Below are 6000 nucleotides of genomic sequence, written 5' to 3' on the forward strand. Positions count from 1 at the left end.
AGAGGTCCCGCAGCTCCCACCCTGTGTGGGCTGGGCGGCCTCGGCTCTGCCCCTCTGCACCCCTGCCACCTCGTGCCTGCCTCTGCCAGGGGCACAGGGCTGACCCAGGAGAGGCACTGCCCGGGGTCCTCTCAACCTGGGGGCTGCCGGGAGGCTGGAGCAACATCGGTGCTCTGTGAGGACTGTGTGTGTGTGTGTGTGTGTGTGTGTGTGTGTGTAGCCTGAGTCATCAGCAGGCATCCAGACCCCACATGTCCCAGCCAGTGTGGCCCAGCCCCCGCCCCTCCCTTCCATGTATCTGCCATCTTTAATGTCTCCCCCCTTTGCTGTCACCCTCTCAGTCTTTCAGTGTCTCCAGACACCCCATGGGTTCCTCAAGTTCAGTGTCACCCGAAGATCTCTGCCCCATCCCCAAATCCACTCCTAGATCCCTAGTCTTGTTTCACATCTCCCGCACCCCACCTGTCAACTCCTGCAGTGGGCGAGGCCTGCTAACTTCTCCTCCACCTCTGTGTCTCTACAGCTGTCCCCTCCCTGGTCTCCCTGCCTCTGTTCCTGTCCCTTCAGCCCATCCCCACACTACAAAACCCTCCTGTCGAATCCTGCTTAAAAGCCAGCCCCCCGCCCCCAGCAGCGCAGCAGGAGCTGGCCAACCTCCCACGGCTAAGGTGGGGTGGGGAGCAGTGCATGCTGGCTGGGGGACTCAGGAAAGATGGACCCGAGCCAGGGGAGACCTCCTTGGTTGCAAGGGGGTTGATTGTCCAAGTTAAAGCCACAGGCCACATTCCCAGGTGGTGGTGGTGATAAAGAACCTGCCTGCCAATGCAGGAGATGTAAGAGACCCGGGTTCGATCCCTGGGTCGGGAAGATCCCTGGAGGAGGGCACAGTGACTCACTCCAGTGTTCTTGCCTGGAGAATCCCAGGGACAGAGGAGCCTGGTGGGCTCTGGCCCATAGTGTCACAAAAAGTCGGACACAACCGAAGTGACTTAACATGCTTGCATGTGTACATGAGTACACAGATGCATGTGCCTGTGTGTGTACATGAGTGCACGGATGTGTGTGCACATCTATGTACAAGTGTATTCAAGTGCGTGTGTGATGTCTGGCAGGTAGATGGTGGGCAATGGAACGGCGCTGGTGACCCCAATGTTTGTTCTCACGTGCTTTGGGTGTGAGGCCGCCCCTCCCCAGCCCACTACTTCTTTTTGTCTTGCCACTCTTCCCTCTGCTTTCATGTAGCTCACAGGTACAACCTCTCCATCTCCATGGCCTCTGTGCCCCAACCACCCACGCCCACGAGTGCCCTGTATTGGCTCAATGGGCTCCTGCCGTTGCTCAGTGCCCCTAGCCTGAAATGCGGTCTCCTAGCTCACCCTGGGCCACATCCTGCATGTACCATAAAAGCCTCCTTCTCCAGGGAGCTCTCCTTCTTTACTCCTGCCTCCCCCTGGAGCCCCATCTTTGCACCATCCTGCACTTTCTGTTATTGTCCGGCTGGCCTCATTTCCATCTGGTTTATGTTGGGCAGAAACCCTTCTTTAGAGCATTCTTGGAACCCGGGTTTGGACAGCAAACAAAGATTCCATGAAGACATGCTTCAACTGGTTTTAAAAATAACTTCTTCCCCCACCCCCCATAATAAAATTAATGTGTACACCTTCCAAAAAATTCAGAAAATATTGAAAGGTAAGAAGAAAATGAAGATCACTGCTAAAGTCACCAACAATGATCACCACTGGTAACACTTTGGTGTAAATACTTCCACACACTATTTTAGTCAATGTGAGTTTGATCCCTGAGTTGGGAAGATCCCCTGGAGCAGGAAATGGCAATCCCCTCCAGTATTCTTGCCTGGAAAATTCCATGGACAGAGGAGTCTGGCGGGCTACAGTCCATGGGGTCACAGAGTCAGACACGACTGAGCAACTGAATACAACACAGCTCATTCTGCTTCAGGAGCCTGAAATGGAAACTAAGCTTAACATCTTTTGTAAAATCCAAACAAAAAGCCCCTGCCTTTTACCTAGTGATTCTAGCTTAGCCACACTTATTGCAGTTATGATCATGTTTTCCATTTTAGTACATTTTCTTCTTTACTATATTTTCCCTTTAAATCTGTTTCCTTGTTCCTGTTTTCCATGGAATCCATTGACTTTTCGTGTTCTGTTTTTCTTCTGTTGGATTTGGCAGGAGTTCGTTTTACTTCCATTAGCTTTCTATTGAACACATGAACTAGGAGCTACTTTATATCATCTCCTCTCTTCAAACCTCCCACCCCACTTTCACCACGGCCAGTTTCTCCCTGTGAGCCCTCTTGCCCACCTCCCCACCTGTTCTCCTTCCTCCTTGGCACCTGTCTTTCCCTTCCTACTGAACAATTTCCATCAATGTACAAATATGTTCCTTTTTCTCCAAACTTCAGAAAGGACCCCTCCCTTTCAACCTCTCATCTCTGTTCAATTGCCACCCTCTTTTTCTGCGTCTCCACAGTACAATTCCACGAAAGGCTTGTCAACATGCAGTTCCCGTTTCTCTCTTCCCATTCTTTTATGGATCCATTCCCATTGAGTGTTTGCCCTGACACTCCATGGTCTCCAATGATATCCCTACAGCAAGTTCAGTGGCATTTTCAGTCTTCGTCGTACTTTGAGCTTCACAGCTCCTGAGCCTTCTCCTTTCCTATGACCCTTCCTCCCGGGACCCCAGGGTTCACCTGCAGCTGGCCCCTCTTCCCCTGCCCTGCTTTTCTGTCTCTTTGGCTGATTCCTTCTCTTCCCACACTCTTCCCCCAGGGCCACAGGGCTCAGTCCTCGATCCCCTCCTCTGTCTTTCTCCTCTATCATCGGGACAGTTCACCTCTTCAAAGACCTCTTCTTGGAGTGCTAGAGGCTTCCCTTGTGGCTCAGACAGTGAAGAATCTGCCAGCAATGCAGGAGACCCGTGTTCAATCCCTGGGTCGGGAGGATCCCCTGGAAAAGAGAATGGCAACCCACTCCAGTATTCTGGCCTGGAGAATTCCATGGCGGGAGGAGCCTGGTGGGCTACAGTCCATGGGGTCGCAAAGAGTGACACGACTGAGCGACTCATACTTTCACATTTTCAAACGTGGGGGTCTGTTGAAATATCCTAGGCCCCAGCTGGATCCACTCCTGCCTGGGGTGCCATGCCAACAAATGAAAGCTCAGGTAACATTTGTGTCCCTGTAAATGCTCTGCTTGACCAGAAACGCAGTGTATGCAGTCAGTTGGTCCCTAGACACAAGCCAACCCTGGGCCCTGTACTATTGCCTTGCTGCTTCTCATTCCAGACAAGGCTGACTATATGGTCTCAGCCAATCTGATATTTTCTTCTTTTCTCATCCTATTTTTCATTCTTTATCTTATTAGTCTTCTTGCCTTCCCCCTCCCTTATTTTGCAGTTCTCTGAATGGAGATGATCAATGTTATGAAGGGGTTTTTTTTTTTTTTTCAATTTTCATCTTATTCACAATTTAAAAAAAATTTTATTGGAGTATAGCGGATTTATAACATTGTGTTAGTTTCAGGTGTATAGCATAGTGATTCAGCTTTATATATATATATATATATATATACACACACATTTTTTTACAGATTATTTTCCCTTACAGAATATTGAGTAGAGTTTCCTGTGCTATGTAGTAGGTTCTTGTTGGCTGTCTATTTTATATGTACTAGTGTGTATGTTAACCCCAAGCTTCTAATTTATCCCTGACCCCTCCCACATTTCTTCTGAGGTCACCCTAAGTCTGTTTTTGAAATCTGTGAGTCTCGTCCATTTTGTACGTGAGTTCATTTATATAATTTTTAAAAAATTAGATTCCACGTATGAGTGATGTCATACATTATTTGTCTTTCTCTGTCTGACACTTGGTTTAGTGTGATAATCTCTCGGTCCATCCATGAAGTGTTAAACTTTGTGTCACCTCGGTTATCTTCTTTAATCATTTTCTAGCAGACCTAATAAACGTCTCACACTTACCGAGGCCAAAGTTGAGTTCCCTTTCAACATACTTCTCTGTGGCTTTCCGGTCTCAGCTGTCAGAGGCTCTCCTTTTCCTGTTGCTCAGGACAAAACCCTGGAGCTGTCCCTGTCACCCTGCATATGCCATTTGCCAAGATGGCCTGTTGGCTTGACCTTCAAGCCATGCCCGGGCCATGCCCGCTCCTCGCCTCCTCCACTGTGCCCACCGTGTCCCAAGCCACCACCCTGTTTCCCTGGATTATGACAGGGGCCTCCTCACCGGCCTCCCTGCCTCCGCCTTTCAGCCTCTGCCATCCATTCTCCACAGGCTCATAGAGGGATTCTGTTTTACTTTGTTGATGAAAAAATTAATCAGTAGTCAATCTAAGAAAGAAGTGGAAATTTTTATTTGAGGATTAAACTCAGGGTGATAACCTAGGAGACAGTCTGTCAGAGGCTGAGAGTTCTCCTGCATTGCAGGAGGGTTCTTCACTGTCTGAGTCACCAAAAAAGCTTCTGTTTTGGTTTTTTGGCCCCAAGGCTTGTAGGATCTTAGCTCCCTGACCAGGGATTGAACCTGCACTGCATTGGAAACCAAAGTCCTAATGCCTGGACAGTCCCAACTTAGCTCTTTTAAAAAATATTTATTTGGCTGCAATGGGTCTTAGTTGCGACACATGGTATCTTCATCTTCACTGCGGCTGTGGGCTCTAGTTCCTTGATCAGTGATGGAACCGGGGCCCCTTGCATTGGGAGTGCGGCGTATTAGCCACTGGGCCAGCAGGGAAGTCCCCTTTAGTGCTTTTCTAAATGTGAGAAGGCGCAAGAATTTGAGTTCATAAAAAATTTCTCCTGAAAGTGGCTAATTATCAGAATGCCTTTTCTGCAAGTTTTCCAGAGCCTAAAGTACCTCATCTTGATCTTTGGCCTCAATTTTTTTTAGCACTATTGTAGGTCAGAGACTATAGTGGCTAATGACTTGATTCTTGTAGAACTGGATGGTAGGCAACATTCTTTATTTTACAATCCCTTCCCTTTCGATCTTAATTCCAACCAAGGTTCAGGAGGCGTTTTGTGACTAGTTTGTCCAACCATGCTAGGAATGCTCATTTCAGGGTCAGGCAAGGATTTTGTTGACTGGCCACTCAGTGAGCTGTTCCTGGATTAGGCCCTGTTGGTGTGTGTGTGTCCAACTCTTTACAACCCCATGGACCCACCAGGCTCCTCTGTCCATGGGATTCTCCAGGCAAGAATACTAGAGTGGGTTGCCATTCTCTTCTCCGGGGGATCTTCCTGACCCAAGGACTGAAGCCCCGTCTCCTGTATCTCCTGTATTGGCAGGTGGATTGTTTCCCACTGAGCCATCTGGGAAGGCCTAGGCCCTGTTAACAGGAGCCAAAAGCCTCTGGGCTGCCTGTCTTACTAGTTTCTTATGGTTCAGGAAATGGTTCTGCCTTGTTGCTTCTTCCCGTGTTTAGTTACACTATCATTGCTCTTATAGAACTGGATAATTTATATATTGTTTCAAGGCCGCTGCACTGTGTGTGTTCCGTCGCGTCTGACTCTTTGTGACCCCATGGGCTGTAGCCCACTAGGCTCCTCTGTCCTTGGGATTTCCCAGGTGCTGCAGCCAGCACAGCCGGTAGGGATCGAAAGTGGTCGACGCACAGTTTGGGAAAAAGAAACTGGAGACAGAATGAAAGTTTTAAAGATGGGACTGGGGGACTCAAGATCTCTCGGATCAAGAGCCCTGTTCCTTGGAGCCGCATCACTTTTATTTAGTGTCTTGGCAAGCAGAAAGTATCTGCTGTGCTATGAGGAAGTCAGCCTCCTGTGTCCCTGGTCACGTCTCCCGTTTTATTGATTACTTTAAACTATCTTTGTTATTTTCTTGTACAAGGGCTACCACCTAGCTGGAGGTCATAGACCCGCACATGCCTTGGGAAAACATCTTAGTTTGTGCACAAGCAGTGTTCTGAACTTGTGCTGACCCGGCGTTCCAAGGTCCACACTATG

The sequence above is a fragment of the Dama dama genome, chromosome 2, assembly GCF_033118175.1.
Source record: "Dama dama isolate Ldn47 chromosome 2, ASM3311817v1, whole genome shotgun sequence".
In the NCBI taxonomy this organism is placed as follows: Eukaryota; Metazoa; Chordata; class Mammalia; order Artiodactyla; family Cervidae; genus Dama; species Dama dama.